Here is a 22,788-nt window from a genome sequence, read left to right on the forward strand (position 1 = left end):
GTTTCAAACCCTTTTTTCCATCGACCCTACAAAGCGGGTTTTCTTTAAAAATCGGAGTTTAAGACTTGGAATTTCCACAACGTGATTCTTGACGGTTATAAGGTCCTAATCGTGAAATCCCTACTTCAAGGCAGAAGCCTTCTAAAATCGTTTCCGAAAGACCGTGCAAGTTGTCACAAAGGGAGCTACACGTGCAAAAAGGAGACGGCCAAGGTCATAAATCTGCATCCAAGACGGAAAGGTCGCATCCCCAATGGCTCCTAAGAAAGCCGAAGGCGCAACCGCAGGAGGATCATCTCCTAGCATCCACGTGGACATCTCACCACAAGTCCAGATTTTCCTTCCTAATTTTTATTTTTTGTTGTTATAATTCAATCGAGCGTAGATAATTTTTGGAGATAAAATGCATTTTTTTCTTAAATACTTTGGTTAATTTTGAAAGAATTAGCTCATGCCAGAAGAGTTCGGCCATTAGTATTTTCAATAAAACGAACAAAATAAAGTGAGCAGAAAATTGATATGCATTTCTAGTAAGTAGTTTTTGAGCTTTTCAATGAACTGAACTTAGATTAATGTCCATATTTACAAAACGGAATTAAGATAGTGCACTCCGATTAGGCATGGGAGTATAAATTGCTTGTCTCATTATTAAGACATATCTTCTTTGCAATAAGTCATTATGGAAAGTGCTAAGAATCCATAGGAAAGTGCAAGGCATGAAATGATTCTTAAGTTGAATAACTCTAGTCAATTGGTATAAATATCTTTTTTCAACTGCATAATTATTAGAAAAGGCTGCATGTTTTAGCATGAATCTTGTTTGTAAGTTATAGGATGATTAATTAGAATTAGGCTACAACCTAACCTATGCTTGATCTTAAACCAAAAAGTTAGGGTTGAAAATCAACTTACGCGTAGGCAATGAGTCATGTGTTTATGGAAATGATAGTGTAATTATCTTCAAGAATGAAACAAGTTGGCTTAAACCTAAACACCTAAAAACCGCAAAGGGACTCTTTTAGGAAGAGTTAATTCAATTCCAAAGAATAACTAGGATTTAACACGTGACCTAGTCGCTCGTATGGTCAAGGCTGAAACTCCTATACCCTAAAGACTTGCCCACATCCACGGAATGTAGGGACATTGGAACATACTTGAGAAGTGATCTAGGGTTTTTCCCTAAGAATCCCTTGCTAAAAAAAAGATGGAACTTGGAACCCTAGGACTGACAACGTCAGCCTAATGTAATCATGAATAGATTGTTTCATGACTCCATTTGAAGGGTAAATAGTCCCATAGCTTGATGCGACACCTGTGCAACAAGTGGTAGAGTCGCACGATCTTGTGAATTGATTGCAAGGAAATGGCCTAATTCCTCGGAATGAGGTTGGCAGATTCTTACGCAAGCAATCTTGCAAGAAGATGAATAATCGTCCTAATATAGTATATTTCTGGGGTAAAGATAATTGCTTGAAAGCAAGAGACCAACCAATAAATTGAAATAACATATGAACTTAAGGTATTGACCAAGTCGGGTTAATAGGGTACGACCCTAACCCAGGATATAGGGGATCTTGCCAAGTCGGAAGTTCCCGAATCGAGTGCTGGATGCATTCGGAAAGAAGGATTCACTCCTTAGCAGTTAGCCAATAGTAACGAACAATGGAAATGATTGTGCTTGTTACAGATTTAAGAGCACTGTTTTGCTTTGTTTGATCAAAGAATTAAAGGATAAATGGATATCTAATACTTCAGGTTGAAGGCGTGAAGGGAGAGGCAGCTTTAGTTATCCCCGACTGCCTGCCTCACCCTAACCAAGGGGGTTGTTAACCGCGCCAGGAAAGTGGACCAAACCCGCTGCGAGAGGTCTCTCCGTTGAGCGCTACCTGGAGCAGGAGGAGGCTTGGGTGCCAGGGGGGACTCTGGCCGTAAGTCCCTCCCCTTCCGAGTCCTGCACAAGAGGCTAACGTGACTCGGGATTGGATCTCGAGGCCCGCATACTAGTCTACAGGCGGAATCTTGGATTAGTGATCCCTATGGATTGCTAGATAGCCTTCGGGCAGATTGTGGATTAGTCCTAAGTGGGAACGGCCGGAATACTTCCACTATGTGGTAGACGTGGAAAGTCCTAGATCGCAAACCTTGTAACATTCCATGGGAGTGCCAGGTGGAGCTTTCTAGACATCCTTTCCGATGGATTGCTAAGACGTGTCCTGAAGATACAAGTGGACACATTACAAGGAACACCGCTTGTAAAAAATTGTATAATCCAAACTCGTAACAGAAATGGAAATAATGAATCACATTTTTTGGAGCGTGCGCCAAACCTCTCCCAATTGGTCACCAAGCGTAGCCAAGGGGGTTCTAAATAGCCATGATGGGAACATGGACCAAACGTGCCATGAGAGGTCTCTCTGCAGGTTGGTTTGAACGTAGGAGGATGCTTGGATGCCAGCGGGGCTCTGGCTAGAAATTCCCTACCTCCAAGTCCTACTCAAATGATCAGCGTGACTCGAGAAATATTCTCCAGGGCCCTTGTTAGTATTGCAAGCTGGAGCCTTGGAAGAAATAAACTGCATCCTCACAGATTACAGATATTATTCCTTTTGAACAAGACTTGTATCTCTCATAAAGTGCTTATATTAAGTTCATTTCCAAGGAACCTATGTGAATTTATTTTCGTGTCAGTGCCATAAGATTACGTGAACGAACCATGTCCTTTAAGAGGCTAATTAAGGAAGTTGCTTTTACATGTCACACTTAAAAGTGATAGGGCTAATTACATAACTAAAGTACGCCTATTGAGGGAAGCGGATGGGCAGAATCCCCGATGGGTGTTTCCTATGGTAGGGTGGTTCCCAAGAACAAAAGAACTCTACTTTTAGCACAAAACTCAAGGTAGAAAGCATGCACGACATGAACAAGAGACCAATTGGGTGCAATCTCCCCCCCATGCCTTGTGTGAGCACTCCACAAAGCATGTATTTTATGTATTAATTATCTTCAAGCTCAAATAATAGCCCAAATTACAAAATAGCACGCTTTTGGCTTTTGAGTTTGCTTTAGTGCCAAATAGAAATAAAGCTAATGGGCGGGCGCCCAAGAAGTCAAGCATACCCAATACAATTTCCAAATACAATTATCATAATCGTGTACCCATGCACATACAAAAATAATAAATAAATATCCAACGCCTTAATAATAGCCGCGACAAAATATAGGCGCCATGCCTAAGGTATGCGCCCATCAAAATATAAGTAATAACTCGAATACACGCTATCCTCCAATGCTTTCCTCCGCCACTACTGCTATCTCTGCACATCAACTGAAGCATTCACAATCGTTAGTAAAATAATACAATTAAACTAACAAAAGTGAATACTTAGCAATCTTCAGCTACATAAATAAATGAATTGGTTAGAAATCAACCCTAACCTTAATTTATCACGAGTGCGCACTCTAAACTCATAAACGTTTATTAATTTAATATGTATATTGTAGAATTACCCGCTGTGGAATCACCCATGTACACACTAAATTAACGAAACGCCCAAAAAGGATAGGCGCCCCTATCCACTTCTCGCACAAAGAATCCACTTTGTGTATGAGCCCCGATAAACAAAAGTTTACAGAATCCACCGTGGCACGGAATCCATCCTGAAATATGCCTCCTGGCATTATACCCCTGGGGTGGGATAGCAATTTTCCTCAATTGCTATTAGCTCAATGTGGAGCTAATAGAGTGGGGAAAGCATTTAAGTCTCTAGCGTGCATCCATTGGGCCTCTTCAACACGATGGTTTTTAAACTTGACCAAATATCTAGAATATCTACGGCCAGTTCTATGGTCATAAAGTCAGTATCTATGATAGCTTCAGACTCAAGGATTTCAGTCTCTTCATCTAACAAAAGTAGGTTTTCATAAACAGGGTGTACAGGTAATTGGCCTCTAAAGGGTCATAATAAACTAATGTGAAAGATGTTGTGAATTTTCCAATGTGGTGGTAGTTCTAACTTAAATGCATTGTCATTGATTTTATGAATGATCTTAAATGGTCCATAGAATCTAGGTGCTAATTTCACAACTGGGTGTTTATCTACACTTTGTAATCTACGTTTTTCTATTCTTAACCAAACATAGTCATCAACTTTGAAATTCATGGCCTATCTTTTCTTATTGGCTTGTTTTGTATATGATTGCTGGGCTTTGGCAATCATGTCTTTAACCTCATAAAAAATAGTAGTGTGCATGTTAGCAATATCATCAGCACTCTTAAATCTATTTGATAAAGATGCAACAGGTGTAGACAATCTATAACCATAAAATATGTCAAACGGTGCTTTCTTTGTAGTTGTGTGTGGAGCATTGTTATATGCAAACTGAAGTAAATGCAAATGTGTATCCCATGTCTGTGGTTTAGAAATAGTATAAGCATGTAAAAGATGTAAGATAGTACTGTTAGTAACTTCTGTTTGTCCATTTGTTTCAGGATGAAATGCAGATGAAAAATCAATCTTTGTTCCTAGATTAGCAAACAAAGTAATCCAAAAATTATTACAAAATCTAGAATCAGTTAAAAAATAATAACTTTTGGTAAACCATGATTAGTAAAAATAGTTTTCAAAAACAACTGAGCTGCTTGAGATGCTGTTAAAGTTTTCTTGCATGGAATGAAATATGCTTGTATACTAAACCTGTCTACAACAGTCCAAATCATATCATGGTTAGCTTTAGTGTTAGGTAAACCAGTAATAAAATCCATAGAAATCTGTTCCCATGGTCTTGATGGAATAGATAAAGGCATAAATAAACCATACTGTTTACGATGATGTCTCTTAACTCTTTAACAAATTAAACATTCACAAACAAAGTTAGATACATCAGTGTCCATATGTGGCCAATAAAAATCTTCAGTCAATGTACGTAAAGTAGATATAAAACCTCTATGACCTTGATATGGAGGACAATGAATCTCATTCAAAACAAAAGATATAAATGGAATTGTAACACATAATCTCTTTTCATAAAACATGAATCCATCATTGTAAGACAATGAATCAATAGGAATCTAGTTATTTCCAACTAATTTATTCCAATTAGCTTGAAAAGTAATGTCTTGATGATAAGTATCTTTCATAGGGGTTAGAGAATCAAATGATATGACAGAGATATTATGAGTGGTCGGTCTTCTACTTAAAGCATCAGCTACTACATTTTCTTTACTTGTTTGATATTGAATAAGGGGATGAAAACTCTGAATGAAAGCTTCCCATTTGATATGTCGGTCAGAGATTTGGGGTTGACTAAGGAGATATCTAATGCTTTGTTGGTCAGTCTTAATCAGAAACTCAGAACCCATTAAGTAATGTTTCCATTGTCTCAAAGCTTGTACAATAGCTAACAATTCTTTATCATATGTAGAATATTTAAGTTCGGATGGTTTCAGTTTACAACTACATTAGGCTATGGGATGATTATCTTGCATAAGTACAGCTCCTATTCCACATCCACTAGTATCAGTAACTACTAAAAAGAATGGTCTATTGAAATCAGGTAGTTGTAATACAGGAGCATGGGTTGATGCATGTTTTAATAAATCAAAAGTTTTTTGTTGATTATCAAACCAATGATAAGCAATACCTTTCTTTAAAAGTTTAGCCAAAGGTAAAGCAAGTAATAAAAAATTTCGCACAAACTTCCTAGCAAGACCTAGAAAAGAACATAACTCATGCACATTTTTAGGTATGGGCCAGTTTAATATTGCTTCTATCTTCTTAGGGTCAACCTTAATACCTTCTGATGACACAATATGACCTAGATATTCAATTTCTTTTTGAAAGAATTCACTCTTTTTGGGATTAGCATACAATTGATTATCTTTCAATAACTTGAAAACCAAAGACAGATGTTCATAATGCTCTTTCTCATTTTTACTGAATACCAAGATATCATCAAAGAATACTATAACACAATGCTGATATTTCAAAAATATGCAATTCATCATTCTACTAAATGTAGCAAGTGCATTAGTCAATCCAAAAGGCATCACTAGAAATTCATAATATTCAAATTGTGTTCTAAATGTAGTTTTGAATATATCAAATTTATCTAATCTCACTTGATGATAACTAGATTTAAGATCTATTTTATTGAATATGGCAGAACCTTGTAGTTTATCCATAAGATCATCTACCCTAGGAATCGGATATCTATTCTTAATAGTAATCTTATTCAGGGCACTTTAATAAATGCACATGTGATAAGTATTATTATTCTTCTTTACCAATAAAACAGGTGCGCCAAATGGAGAACTACTAGGTCTAATTAATTCGCTGTTTAATAATTCCTCAACTTGATTTTGAATTTCTTTATGTTCAATCTGGTTATGCCTATATGGTGCTTTACATGGTGGTTGTGTACCAGGAATTAAATCTATTTTGTGATCTTCAGGACGTGAAGGAGGTAGCCCATGTGGTAAATTTTCAGCAAAACAATCTTTAAATTGAGCAAGGAATTATTTATGCCTAGGGTGCATATGTTTTTCTTTAGCTTGAAGTTCATTCACCCAAATTAAATAAGATCTGCTACTTTTACGTAATGCACGTTTAGCTTGAGTATGAGTAAGTAGTGGAAAATTATTAGATGTGTGCATACCATACAATGTAATTTGTTTTCCTTGAAAATGAATTTTAATTGAATGCGTGGAATAATCTATGTCAAGATTATGCTGATCACACCAAGGCAAACCTAGGATAATATCACTTGACTATAAAGGTACAACTATGAAATTTCTACATTCAGTGTATTCACTAATTTGAATTTCTAAATCAGGCACCTCTTGTGTTCCATTATATCTTGTGCCTACGAATGCTGCTTTAATGCGATAATATGTAGAAACAGATTTTAATTTCAATTCTTTCACTAACTTTGTAGAAATAAAATCATGTGTACTACCATCATCATGTAAAATAATCTTTTCTTTTCCATGCACTAATCATTTCATTGTCAACAAAGAATGTGGAGTTGGCATACCTGGTAAAATATCTGAAGGAGTAGCAATGTCATCTTCATCTTCCGTAAAGTCAGGCATTTTCTCATGTTTTTCATCTTCCATTGCTCCAAGATAATTGATATGGACAGGTGGTTTCTTCAATTGGCAATTTTCTGCTAGATGTCCAGGTTGATGGCATTTGTAACACACTATAGGTTTGGCTTTAGATACATTGTTTACAATGGCAGGAAACCTAGGAATATTAGGATTTGGCTGTGAGGATGGCTTAGGGTTTTGATTGGTATTTGATGGCAAAGCAGGTGGTTTTGTCCAAGACTTACGGAAAGATGATGAAGGAAAACGACTTTGATTGAATCTTCTAAAATTTGAATTGAATTGCTTGGAACCATAGTTACCATTAGCTTGAAATTGTTGTGGACGCTTGTCTCTTCCTCGAATCTTGTCTTCAGTGTCATGAGCCAAAGAAATTGCATCTTCAAGGGTTGTTGGCTTGAACATATTGACTTCAGCGTAGTAATGCCCAAGTAATCCAGACATAAACATGCTCTTGTGAGTCGCTTCAGGTACGTCTTCAAGCATTCTGAGTTGCAGTAGGGCATTCCAAAAACGTTCGGTGTACTAGGAAATAGGCTCACGATATCTTTCCTGAAGAAGATCCCATTGCTTTATGGCTTTTTCATGGAATTGAGGAGGAAGGAAATTCTGCATAAACTTCTTTTTGAAACTCTCCTAGGTAGTTGGACAATCTATGCTCTTACGAACCACGGTCCACCAAAGAGATGCTTGATCGACTAAATGATTAGTGACACGTTTAATTTTATCTTTTTCAGCATATGTCTCTTCATGAAAGTAATCATCAAACTGACTAATGAATACAAGGACAATCTTTCCATCTCAAGTTTCATTGAAAGTACGGAATTTGAAATTTCTTTTACTTATCTTTGTTTCTTTGCGGATGGATTGAGCTTTGAGTGTCGCATCAATGATACATCGGATAAGATCTTCAGGTTGTGGTCCATCTTTGTCACTGGTAGATCGTTGTAAATTGGCCAATTCAACTTGCAAAGCTTGTCGGGCTCTTCGTTCTTCATCCAACTGCATCCTGTAAAAATCCAAAAGACCTCACACCCTCAAAATCGAATTAGCAGGATGAGCGTAGCTCAAAGTCGAGTATACAAGGCTTATAGATTTTTGTTTGGCTTTTCCGGTCTTCGTCTTTTGCGGTTGCGAAATTTGTAGCCTTCTTAAGATCTGCGTATGACCTTCTGCGTGTGTTGAAACTGGTTCAGCAAGTTTGCATATGCAAACAGAGTCTTCCAGGGAACAACTTTGCAGTTCTGTGCTTCTGCGTAGGAACAGTCCTTATGGGAGTTTTTGGAATAAGTCAGTTTTGATCTCTACTGACTTGCAGGACTTGTAGAGTAGGTAAATTTGAACTTGCAAGATTTAAGTGATTAAGCTTGTTTAAAGCTTAAGTAACTTAAGCTTATAAGTTTCAGTGAAACTGACGACGAATTTTAGGGGGGGCGATTTTTCCGCTGCCGAATCCGTTTTGAAGGTGGCGCGGCCACATACGTCGAAATTTATGGGCTTAAGCTCTTAAATAAGCTTTTTAAGATTACTTAAGCTTTTGAATTAAGCTTAAATTTTTGAAGTTATGGAAGCTTATTTGTTATTGTCTGTGGAAAAATGACTTGGAAAGGGAGATGTTGATGTGGTCCTCCGCTTCCTCAGGCCGGTCCTTCGCGACCAGAGGTTGTAGACAGAGGTTCTTGACCGCCAGGAATCCACCCGTATCGACCATTCGCAATGAAACTGACTGTAGAGTTCGATTGTTCTAGGAGCTCTGCCTTCAAACAAGATGGGTAGCAATTGGAAGCTCTCGATCTCAGCTTCGCTTTGATACCACTGGTGCACAGATCGGATTCCGTAAGCGTACGTAGTGCGAGCTAGAAGGTCCCCAAGAATCAAAGAACTCTACTTTTCGCCAAAACTCAAGGTAGAAAGCATGCATGACATGAACAAGAGACCAATTGGGTGCAATATCCTCCCCATGACTTGTGTGAGCGCTCCACAAAGCATATATTTTATGTATTAATCATCTTCAAGCTCAAATAATAGCCCAGATTACAAAATAGCATGCTTTTGGCTTTTGAGTTTGCTTTAGTACCAAATAGAAATAAAGCTAATGGGCGGTTTCCCAAGAAGTCAGGCATACCCAATACAATGTCCAAATACAATTATCATAATCGTGCGCCCATGTGCATACAAAAAAAAATAATCCAATGCCTTAATAAATAGGCACGACAAAATATAGGCTCCATGCCTAAGGTATGCGCCCATCAAAATATAAGTAATAACTCGAATACACGCTATCCTCCGCCACTGCTGCCATCTCTACATATCAACTGAAGCATTCAGAATTGTTAGTAAAATAATATAATTAAACCGACAAAAGTGAATATCTAGCAGTCTTCAGCTACATAAATAAATCAATTGGTTAGAAATCAATCCTAACCTTAATGTATCATGAGTGCGCACTCTAAACTCATAAATGTTTATTAATTTAATATGTATTTTGTGGAATCACCCATGTACACACTAAATTAACGAAACGCCCAAAAAGGATAGGCGTCCCCATCGACTTCTCGCACAAAGAATCCACTTTGTGTATGAGCCCCGGTAAACAAAAGTTTACAGAATCCATGGTAAAACCTCACGGAATCCACTGTGGCACGCAATCCACCGTGAAATATGCCTCCTGGCATCAGTGGAAAGGCATTGGACTTGGAGCGTGGGATACTACTACATAGATGCCAATTGACTCGCCTATCTTCAAAACAATCGAAAGAGGTTAAAGTGGTTGGAAGACTTGAAGATTATCAAATTATTCATCTTCTATGAGGCACAACCCCAAGCGCAGATCTAGAATCTTGTTTCTGCACTAAGCCCAATAGAGGCACAAGAGAAGAAGTTTCTTCTCAAACAAATTAAACCACCAGAATTTAACGGAAAAGAGAAGACAGTTAACGTTGATGCCAAAACATGGATTGAGTCTATGGAGGACTATTTCAGTGCAACTGGAACAACACCTGTGAACCAAGCCATGATTGCTAAGCTCAAGCTCACTAACAAAGCTAGGCTATGGTGGAAACAATGGTGTGAAGGCCAAGAAGTCACACCGAAAGAACAATAACTTGGGAAAAACTAAAGGAAGCAATGCAGGGAAGGTACGTGTCCCTTGCATATAGAACTCTTAGGATGAATGAGTTCTTCAAGTTGAAACAGTTGGGCCTATCTCTAGAGGTGTACTTCGAAATTTGTTTCCTTGCTAAAATACGCCATGACAATGAGTATCCACCAAAAAGTCTCAAAGTTTTATGATGGGCTGAATACACCAATAAACACTTGATTGGAATCAATGCCTCCTTCGAGCTTGCAAGATGCATTGATAAAAGCAGGACCTATTGCCCATGAAGTCCAGCCAAAGTCCAAACCTTGGGCCTACAGAGACCAAAATTCGGGGATTTCAAGAGCTCAAATTAAAAGGGCGCAAGGACAAGGTCAAGGCCAACGAAAGAAGCCAAGAGCAAATGCAATCAATGACTTTGTCCCCACTCAAAGAAGTGATCAAAGCTTGTGTTGTTTCCACTACAATGAACCTGGGCACTTCAAAAGGGAATGTCCCAAATTTGGCGATGATCGCCATCAAGGGAAATTCAGGGTCCAAGCCACGGATACTCATGGCCGCGATCGTGTAGCATTGGGAAGGGCAAAAAATTCCAATATTACCATTAAAGGATTAGATGAAGAAGAAGATCCATGCATGGAAGCCGAGATTGAGAGGGCAACCGTTCATGCCACTCTCCATAAGAATGGGCCAAACCACCGATTCTCAGTGATTCAAACATCATCAGACTACCAAGGTAAGGAATTTGAAACCTTGATTGACTGTGGTAGCACTCATTCTTTCATTTCACCAACGTGTGCAAGAAGGTTAGGGATAACCACTCTACTTGTCGAACTAGCAAATGGGCGAGAAATCACTTGCACTAGACAAACTGCTAAGGTGGAATTCCTACTCGGAAACGAGTCTACAAGTGTTAGGTTTAGGGTAATGGATCTAGGTGTCCATGAATGTCTACTTGGGATGGATTGGCTAATCCCCAATGATGCTCACATTCATTATGAAAAGGATCAAGTCTTCTTTCAAAATCCTAAGGGTGAGCTAGTTACAACACAATGTGAAGCAGGTAAACCAAAGATCTAGCTAGCTAAGGCAACACGAATAGTTCAAGGAATAAGGACGGGATTACCCGTCTACCTAATCAAGCTAAACAAACCAGATCAGGCAGAGGACACCAACGAAGAACCATCATGGCTAAAGGAATATGTGGATGTGTATCCATAAGAATTAACTGAATTACCACCACCTAGGGAAGTGGATTATGAGATTAAGCTAACCCTAGGAGCTGATCTAGTTGCAAAAAGGCCCTATAAGATGTCCATTCTTGAAGCCATTGAGTTAAAGGAACAACTCAAACAACTTGGAGTGCAGATCAGATGCTATATGCTCGCGTAGTGAATGCCGGAAGGTCCCCAAGAACAATGAACTCTACTTTTTGCACAAGTTACAAGGTAAAAAGCATGAACGACAAGAGCAAGAGACCAATTGGGTGCAATCTCCCCCCATGCCTTGTGTGAGCGCTTCACAAAGCCTATGGTTGTGACCTGAAAAATCTAAGGAGCTATGAGGAGGGAAAAGAGCAAGGCTTAAGGGGGAAATTTAAACCCGGGGGTAGGACTTTTAGGGGATTAAAAATCAGGAGGGGAAAAGAACAAGGCTTAGGAGGGAATTTTACCGGGAGGAGGGAAACAAGGCCTTACGGGGGTTTAAAACTCCGGGAGGGGGGAGAAAATAAGGGCCTTAGGGGGGATTTAAAACACCGGGAGGGGGGAGAACAAGGGACTTAGGGGGAATTTAGAATCCCGGGAGGGGGGGAGAACAAGGGGCTTAGGGAGCCCACCTTGGAACCTTCCAAGGTGCTTCTGGAAGGCCACGTGGGGGAGAAAAAAAAAAACGACTAATTTGGCCAAACGGCGGACTGGACGGCAGGATTCGATGGTGGTGTGATGGAGGGCGGACGGTCGGCGTGGCAGTGGCGAATCGTCCTTCTTCTAGCTCGAAGCTATGGTGGCGTTTGGATCTTCTCACGGCTCCCCCCCAGCATTTTCCGTCCTTTCTCCATCCTCAGGCCCCTCCCCTCCCCTCATTTAAATAGTGGAGGGAGGAAGAATCTTCTCCTCCTGCGTGTCAACACACATGCCCTCCCTCCCTCCACAAGCTCCACCAAGGAGCTTCAGAACTCCTTCTATTCCCCTCCCCCTCCAGCTCGTCAGTCGGCTGGAGGGATAAGGGGGGAAATAATTTATTTATTTATTTATTTTTTTCAAAAAGCCCGATCCATTAATTCCCAGGCGGACTTTTACACTAAAACATCGCTAAAAATAGCAATATGTTTGCTTGTCGTAAGCAACATCAGTAACGAAGTCGAGCGATTAACAAACTGTAATTGGGGATTAACGAACTGTAATTAGAATTACAGTTTTGAATACAGAATCACAGATTCGAGCAGAATTGTTGTCTTCAATCCTGAATTATCATAACCTTTGATCCAGAACTCTGATTGACAACTGGTTTTGAAAGCATTCGAGAGCACGATGAGAGCTATGCACCGAGACCTAGTTTTGTTTTTAAAGACAAAATTAACTAGTACTTCTAATTGGAACAAGTTCATGTATCAAATCATCACTTGTGCAAAGAATTCACTCAAGTATAAACAATGAAACAACTTATCTTCCTTGTTGTTGCTACGCATCCATAGCTCTGATGCCATGTTGAGAGAGAGAGAGAGACATGCTCCCAAAGAATGATTCATATTGATGTAGAGTTAGTATATATAGGTGAGACCCAAGTCAAGTGAGAGATGATAATTCGTCACCTTCAAGAATTAGCATCATCTTTGCTTTCCACCCAGGAAAGCCTTGTCCTTGGAAGAAGAGAACGGAATGCTGGTGAGACGGATATCCATTAACAATTACACAAGTGGCCATGCCTGTATCTCGAGAGAAAACAAATGAGATGAGATCTCAGAATATGCAAACCATAAACGAGACGAGCGTAGTTGTGGTGCGTGACAATCAAAATAGGGAGATGCACGTAAGAACGACAAAAAGTATTGAGTGACTAAAAAGAAAGTCCGAAATAGAGAGACGTAACGTGCAAGACAAGATGACGCCTATAAGAAAAGTGCTATTTCCACTACAACAAAAAGGCCTCATACACGCACATTTAGACACAATTTTTGAATACAGAGAAAAACTTACGGGCGCATCTATCCACCCGTCTATTTGAGCATCTATCATTCCGCATCTATAATCGCATGTATCGACGAATTTACACGCACAAATAGACGCGCAATAGACGCACATATACATGCGCATATAGAACGCTTCTAGACGCGCTTTTACAAGCACTGATAGACGCGAACGGAAAACAAAAAATGTAATTTTAAAAAAATAATTTTCTTTTTTTAATTTGAATTATGCAGCATGTGTATAAGCGCATGTAGTCTGAATTATAGACGTGCGAATAAACGCGAATTACCTGCAATTTAGACGCGCTGATAGACGCGTAAAACAGAACTGGAAAAAAAACACCAAGAGCATGCTCTCTAGTTTTTTTTTCCTCCTCCCATACATCACATTGTGTATTTGGGAAAAAGACAATGTATCTTACGGGCACGAGAATTGAAAGTAAAAGTCCATGTATTCATTATATATCAAAGCATTTACAAGGGAAGTTTTGAGTGCTTGCGACCTAAAGCATGGCCGCAAGCACTAGGCTCAAAGAGATATCATACATATACAAGAAAAGAAGGCCTCATGAGGAGGTATGGTGCTCCTCTACGAATCTGAAGAGGAAACATCCTCACTGGTACCACCATGGCTACTAGCGTCGCTATCCCCCTCCTCGCTGTGCTCCACATCCGGGTGTGCCTACACACACAAAATATCAGGGTTGTTTACATAGACAAGGTGGAGAAAAAGTTATAATTAGTTATACTTTTAATAGGAAAGTAAGAAAAACATACCTGCTCTGGCTATCGAATCCTCATGGCCCGGTTGTATTGGTCCTCAGTGATGAGACCCTCCTCATAAAAGTGAAGCCATGTGTCTGCGCGGTTATGGCCTCGATGATAACATACCTCTCTAGGGGTAGGTGTCCTACCAATGATGGTAGTGTGCAAAACATTTAGAGATATACAAACAATTCCTCACTCATAGTATCTACATCACCAGCATCGGCTTACATAGAATCAAGGGTCCATTTAAAGCAAGCTATCCATAGTCAGAACACGAAACTGCAACCTAGCATTCTCAAATAGAGCAGCTAAAAAATATCCCATAGGAGACTTGTGAAACACCTTCTTTGTTTTTGGAACTTTAATCTTAGTCATGAGCCTATCATGCATAGCACTCGCCCAATTAGGTATACCCATATTTTTTGCATAGTATATGAGACCATATGTCTCTCGAGCAATGTAATTAGTTTTTTTAAAATAAATATCATGAAGTATTCCATGAACCATTTGAGCTACATCTTCCTAACTATATCAATCCTCTTCAAAACATTGATATCACATGGACCTGTAGAATCCCCAAAAGCTTGAAACATTTGATCTTCAGAACAATGCCATAATGTGGCATTTATATTCATCGATAATGCAAATATAGCGCTTATTACTATTGTTGTACTAAGCTCAATTCAGCCTACTATTCTGCCTTGAGATTTCCTCAAAATGTCCAAGTGAACCAAGGCATGCACATTGGCTACCCACTTAGTCCAGCCAGGCAAGCATGCAAAATCATATATAGCAATCTTCTCTAGCCATTCTTTATTGGTAGTATACTCAACATCAAGCACCGATGTTGAATCAACAAACAATGTTTGCATAATGCTAGGGCTATTTACCTAAGGTGGAACCTTTTGATGCCTTATTCCACGGTGGATTCCGTGAGTTTTTTGCTAGATTCTGTAAAGCTATATTTATTTGCCGAGGCTCATACATAATGTGGATTCCTTGTGCAAGAAGTTGACAAGGATGCCTGTCCTTTTCAGGTGTCAAATTAATTTAATGTGCACGTGTGGAGCCCCAAGAGGAACACTAAGGAAAAGGGGATTCTACTGCAAGAAAATCTATCTTGTAACATCAACAAGCTTTTATTTCATTCTTTTGATGACCAAAACAAAGAAAACAACAAAGCTTCATGCATCATCATAGTAGATATCTCCCACGGATTTGATAGAATCAACCATAATCTTCAACTTCTTCATAAAATCCTTCAATAGAACAAAGAACATAAAAGAATACACCATCTTTGAATGGGAATCAATCACATAGTTTTCATCTTCCATGTCTTCATAATCTTCTCCTCAATCTCTCATATACAGTTACACTGTTTTGATAGAATTCACTATCTCTGGCTCTCTCTCTCTCTCTCTCTCTCTCTCTCAATAGTACATCATCTCCTCACTACAATACTCTCATAATGACTCTCAATAATCCTTATTAGGTCTTGGATACACCTCCCAAGAGGTATGTCTATTGTGAAAAGGCAACAGAGCCACTATAGTATCTCTTCATAGCTCACTACTGTCACTGTCACTCCAGTCTTCTCTTTAATCCAGCTGCTTCTTCCATTTGTTTTAGCTCTTTTGAACTTAGATTCATCCTTTCCAAAAGTTAGAAAAATTTTCCAAAGTCACACATATTTTCTACACAACACTTACAGAAGATCTACAGAACAGTACAGTACACGACCAGATCAGATACAGAGCAGAGACAGAGGCTCTATAGAACGTTTATAGAGGGTCACACAAGGTCATCAGAACCTCATAACTCATATTAAAACCATTCCAAACTATAAAAAACTATTCAATAGGCTTTCAAAAGATTTCAATCTTCATCAATCATCAATCCATGCTTCATACAGAAGAAAATCGGAACAAAACAGAAGCTATATCGAATGTATATAAAACCAATAAGAACCTCAACAGAACCTATCACAACATTATAGAGCTTCATATCTCTACTAAAAATAATCATGAGCTTCCAAAACATAATCAATATCATCCAAAATACTTTCAAACATAACCATTATCAATCATACATTACTCTAAATCCATAAAAAATCAATCATTTAGACCTCAAAAATAACAAAAATCAGTTAAAAATTCAGTCTTTTTCCACTCTCAACATATCCCCACACTTAGAAAGGAAGCGTCCTCGCGATCTAAGGAAAAGAAGAATACAAGTTCACTAAAGGGCTCAATTTTATCTTCTGTAGGATCTTCAACAATCTCTCCAAACCACGACCCCAACTTATCACCTGTATCTGATAGAAAAAACTACTAAAGAAAAAATTTGTTATTCGTTAACACATATAATAAACATTTAAAAGTCATAACAAATTTGTAAATGATATAAGAGGTTCTTCTTTAACTTTCCACCATAGGCTTTCCATCCACCATCACCATCAATAGTTGGAAAGAGCTCTCGAATAAATTATTCAACTAGCACGAACTCATCACATACAATTATTACAATACACACAAACACTAATACAACATTCTGAATGACATCTCCAAAAAGAGGTATATATATCATTAAGAATCATCCAAAATACATTGCAAAGGCATTAATGAAGGTGATCCCTTTTGAAGGCTTGGTGGTTTCGAAAACAATCCATGGAGAAGGACTCATCCACAAATGTCTTGGGAGGATTTTGAAACAACTGAATGCAGCACATCCTTTCTAGCAAAATAAGGTATCTGCTAGGGAGACATAGGGCATATTGAAAATAGAGGACATCCAACTATTGGGAATCAATGTTCACATTGACATTCATACAAAGCTTTGGAACAGCCTTTTGATCGTTATGGGAATGCCTATGCATGTATGCTAGATACCAAGAAAAATGAGCTGTCAATCTCACTAAAGGATCTAGAGATTGTGAATATTGGTGAGCAAAATGGAGGTAATTCTGGTATGCTTGACTAGCAGTAGTCTAGTCCCCTGGAATTAATGGTCAGTTTATCTGTGGTCCTGTGAGAGAATAACTCAAGCTCAATCCTCTTCTTTTTGGAATCTTCTAATCAAATCCATCGTGCTCACTAACCAACTGATGGGGTTGAGACATAGAAGTGGTAGGAGATGGAAGTGGAATAAGTAAAAGAGGATGAAGAGATGGGTAGGAAAAATCATAAAAGGAGAAATAGGCTAAAGGAGTGGCTGAAAATTTAAGTGAATTAGTTAGGAAAGGTGTCAATTGATAAATAGGAAAAGTAGAAGGTATATGGATAGATGGAGAAGGGCATGGTGGAGAAGGGGAAAAAAACTCGATCTTTGATGAAAGAACAATATGTAAATATAGAAATTTTGAGGAAAACCCTGAGGTTGGAAAAGAAGAGGTAAGATTGCTACTGAATTGGTTTGATAAAGGGAAAGATAAATATCATAGTGATGAGCCATTTGTTGGTAGTACAATAGGCTAGGAACAGAGGGACCTAAAACAGATCGTCTCTTATAGGCATCAAAAAAGGATGAATCAAATGGATGGTTCTTGGGAAGATAAGCTAGGAGATCCACCCTCAATTGGTAATTAGTGCTCTGCATATAAATAGAAGCTGTATTTTGACGTTGACTTACGACCATCGAATCAATCATTGAGTGCCCTGAAGTATTAGGGCAAGTAGCCACTTTAGAGAAATAACACTGGAACATGTCATCTATCCTCAACTCCAAATAGTTGACATACAAGACAGCTTGCAAAACCACGTCCCCCACATACCAAGCCAGATCTACATCATCTGAAATCAACAAATCACCTCGTAGATACATGTAAGATAGCAACATGGTATCCATTGTCATAGAATCTTCAAAAACCATATGGACCACTTGTGTCAATAAATAAGGAGACGAAGCCCTACTCCAACTCTCCTATGGAAGAGGAAGATCCATCGTTGAAAGCTTCATAGAGAAGGCCAACTTCTGCAACTGATAGGGCACAAAGAAAGAATGGTCCGGAGGAACATACTCTTGAAAGTGCTCAAATGTAGACCATAACAAATCCATTCTGGACTGCAATCGTTTCAATTTATCTTGAAACAATGGACACAATGTGGCCTGTCTCTGGAGAACTGCGAAGTCCTGCTAAGATATAGAATGAATCATAGGAACATTGGGGCTTGAAGGAACGAACCGTGACTATGTCAGTTGGTCCTGCAACTGCTTAATCTGGGAAGCTTGTGATTCCAATGTATTACGAGCAGTCTGCAAAGCTGACATTTTTGCGTCTAAAAGAGTCTGAAACTCTTGAGCCTCTTTGGACATTCTATGTTTCTCCTCTGAGACTCTAGTGACCTCTAGTAATGCCAGGAGGCATATTTCACGGTGGATTCCGTGAGGTTTTACAGTGGATTCCGTAAACTTTGATGACTGGGGCTCATACACAAAGTGGATTCTTTGTGCGAGAACTTGATGGGGACGCCTATCCTTTTCGGACGTTTCATTAATTTAGTGTGTACATGGGTGATTCCATAGCGGGTGATTCCGCAAAATGTATATTAAATAAATAAACATTTATGAGTTTAGAGTGCGCACTCGTAATAAATTAAGGTTAGGATTGATTTCTAACCAGTTGATTTATTTATGTAGCTGAATACTGCTAGGTATTCACTTTTGTCGATTTAATTGTATTATTTTACTAACGATTGTGAATGCTTGAGTTGATGTGTAGAGATAGCAGCAGTGGCAGAGGAAAGCATTGGAGGATAGCGAGTATTCGAGTTATCACTTATATTTTGATGGGTGCATACCTTAGGCATGGCGTCTATATTTTGTCACACCTATTTATTGAGGCATTGGATATTTATTTATTATTTTGTATGCGCATGGGCGCACGATTATGATATTTGTATTTGGACATTGTATTGGGCACGCCTGACTCTTTGGGTGCCTGTCCATTAGCTTTATTTCTATTTTATGCTAAAGAAAACTCAAAAGCCAAAAGAGTGCTATTTTGTAATTTGGGCTATTATTTGAGCTTGAAGATGATTAATACATAAAATACATGCTTTGTGGAGCGCTCACACAAGGCATATGAGAGTGAATTGTAGGTAAAATAAATGCACCAAGACAACCACTGAACTGTCAAAGCATAACCAGCATCAAGTGGGCATAAATTAGCATGTGACAGTCATATGAATATTAGAGAAAACATCCAAGCACTGGCAAGACCTGACACAAGGAGGGGGGAGATTGCACCCAATTGGTCTCTTGTTCATGTCGTGCATGCTTTTTACCTTGAGTTTTGTGCAAAAAGTAGAGTTCTTTTGTTCTTGGGGACCTTCCGGCATTCACTACGCAAGCATACGGCATCCGATCTGCGCACCATCTAGCTGAGCTTCTATTAACTGAATCTTCAAAGAAGATACTTCTTCTCTCTGGGTCTCAATCATTTGGGTCTGCTACTCCATCTACTTGAATGGATCTGCAAGAGTGTCTTTAGCAGAGGCTAACTTTGTAGTTGCCTTATGCAACTAGTCTTTGGACTGCATCAATTCTTCATAGAAAGAAGCATATAGCTGTTGAGCACAGGTTGTCACTGAAAGTTCAATCGAGAATAAATTGTTATATGTGAGGTAAGCAAGGAGGTCACTGTCAGATGTAGCAGGAATTGTGACTAAAGGAAGTATTGAGGGAGTTTTATCTACCACACGCTTCAAGCGCTTTCGCTGAATGACCAATGAAGGAGGGGAATCAAGATCCTCTATGTCAATAGGTTCTGACTCTTCTGAAGGTGGAGAGGGGGAGGTACCGGATCAGATGGAGGAGGTGCTAACACACCCTTCTTAAGGCCTAAGTATGTCAAGAAAGCATATAAATAGGACCATAAGTGACATTTGTGACATTCCCTCTAGTCACTTTGACAAAGTGTTGATCCATCTTCATAAGCAAGTAAGTACTCTAATCAATGGAAACCCCTTTAACACCATCCTAGAAGCTGTGAAGAGTTCTTTGGACAAATAGTGAGATGGTATTTTGGCAGCCATAAACCTATCTTGGAGGAATTGGCAAACTAACTTCCAAAGAGGATCAATGATCATGGAAAAAGACACTCATGAAGTGTTAATCACCTTCTTAACATCCTGAATCTCTTTGATCTACGTATCTAACAACTTGAAAATCTCATCATTGGAGAATAATTGTCTAGTTATAACAAAGGGTTCTCCTTTGTAGGGAAGAGATAAAGCCTTCCCTAAACCTCGGGGTGTCAACACCATGGAAGAACCATGAACCAGGCCTGATTTCTTACAGTATGATGTAAGAAACTCATCACGCAGAGATGGATCATCTCAAATCAATGGGAGTGAAGCAGCCATGAAAGTTGCAAGTCTTCCTTTTGCTATAGGATCAAAAGTTAGTAGGGAAGAATAATCTCTACTAATCAACGGGACATATTGGATAGGAGGAGGAGTGTGAGACACCATTCAGATGGAAAACACACACACCACAAACACACACAATCACAAAGAATGCCTGTAAAATAACCAAAATAGCTATAAAAAAGAAATCAATCAAAAGAAGGACACATACACAAATGTAGCTAACCAAATTACCACCCCAAATAACCCACATCCTAGAAAAAATTCGGCATGACCTCTACACTTATGCGATCGAAAACTTCATGCGATACAACAAGCAAGCACCTAAAACCCCATATCACGCAAAAAAGAAAGAAAAATTGCAAATCACACACATAATCGTAGCACATAAGTAAACCATAGTACCATAAAAATCTAATCATGACCTGACCATAATTTTGACCAACAATTTCAGCTAAGAGGACTTTACATGTCCATCCTCTTACAACTATATATATCATCTCTCACTTAACTTGGGTCTCACCTATATATACTAACTTTACATCAATATGAATCATTCTTTCGGAGCATGTCCTGTGTATCTCTCTCGTACTCTCTCTCTCTCTTAGCATGGCATCAAAGCTATGGATGCGTAGCAACAACAAGGAAGATAAGTTGTTTCATTGTTTATACTTGATTGAATTCTTTGCACAAGTGATGATTTGATACATGAACTTGTTCAAATTAGAAGTATTAGTTTATTTTGTCTTTAAAAACAAAACTAGGTCTGGGTGCGTAGCTCTCATCGTGCTCTCGAATCCTTTCAAAACCGCTTGTCAATCGGAGTTCTGGATCAAAGGTTATGACAGTTCAGGATTCAAGACAACAATTCTGCTCGAATCTACGATTCTTTTTTTAAAATTGTAATTCTAATTACAGTTCGTTAATCCCCAATTACAATTCATTAATCACTTGCCTTCGTTACTGATGTTGATTAAGACAAGCAAACATCTTGCTATTTTTAGCGATGTTTTATTCTCGTTCACGTTCTTTGCTCGACCAAAATAGCACTTTTCTTATATACGTCATCTCATCTTGCACGTTACACATCTTTATTTCAGGCTTTCTTTTTAGTCACTCAATACTTTTCGTCGTTCTTACGTGCATCTCCCTATTTTGATTGTCATGCATCTCAACTACGCTCGTCTTGATCATGGTTTGTAGATTCTGCGATCTCATCTTATTTGTTTTCTCTCGACATACAGGCATGGCCAATTGCATAATTGTTAACGGATATCCGTCTGGCCAACGTTCGGTTCCCTTCTTCCAAGGACAGGGCTTTCCTGGGTGGAAAGCAAAGATGATGCTAATTCTTGAAGGTGACGAATTATTTGATATTGTTTTGGGCGACTTGTCTTGCCCAGTTCAACCTATTGATGTGATGAATAACAATTCAGTGATTACTGATGGTCCATTATTTGAACAATGGAAAATTGATCATACTGATTGGATTCATCGTGACAAAGCGGCTCATTGTTATATTTTGTCTACACTTCCCGACTCACTTATGTTGGATGTCTTTCATCTGGAAACCTCTCATGCTGTTTGGGAGTATCTTATCTCAACGTTTGAAAAGAAATCGGTCACCGAAATTTTATATCTCCAAACTTGTTTGAAGAATCTTCAATATAAGGTTGGTACTTCTATGCACTCTCATATTGAGGTTTTTAAAGACATTATCAATCAGCTTGGTGTTTCTGGCGCTCCTGTTGCTAAAAATCAGATTGTTACTCAACTTCTTCATATCATCAAAGATCCTTTATATGACAATATCATCACTATTTTGTCTAACAAGGATGATATCCAGTTTGACAAAGCATGTATATCTCTTATTGAATATTCTCAACGTCATGAGGATCGTTTGGAAAAATCTGATGCTGTTTTGGTCATTGGTGAACAAAGGGATTTTGATGTTGCTTTTGTTGCTCGCAAGCGTCCTGCTTCACGTTTTCAACAGGGTGGACGTCCTAATCAAGGTAGTAAATCTTCTCGTCTTGCTTATCCTAACAAACATTGTTCCTATTGTGATAAGAAAGGCCATGTGGCTTCTGATTTGCTAGGCATGTCAATATGATGAGGAGCATGGAGTTACTACAAAGCAACCTCGCTCGTCCAAAAGTTTTCCTCGTGATTATTGTGCACATACAGATCATCCATCTCTTCATTGTTATAAACGCACATATGATGGAAAAACAATCTCGAGCTTATATTGTTCAACAAACTACAA

This window comes from Lygodium microphyllum, chromosome 28 (assembly GCF_053477565.2).
Source record: "Lygodium microphyllum isolate KBCC chromosome 28, Lygodium_microphyllum_v1.1.10, whole genome shotgun sequence".
Lineage (NCBI taxonomy): Eukaryota > Viridiplantae > Streptophyta > Polypodiopsida > Schizaeales > Lygodiaceae > Lygodium > Lygodium microphyllum.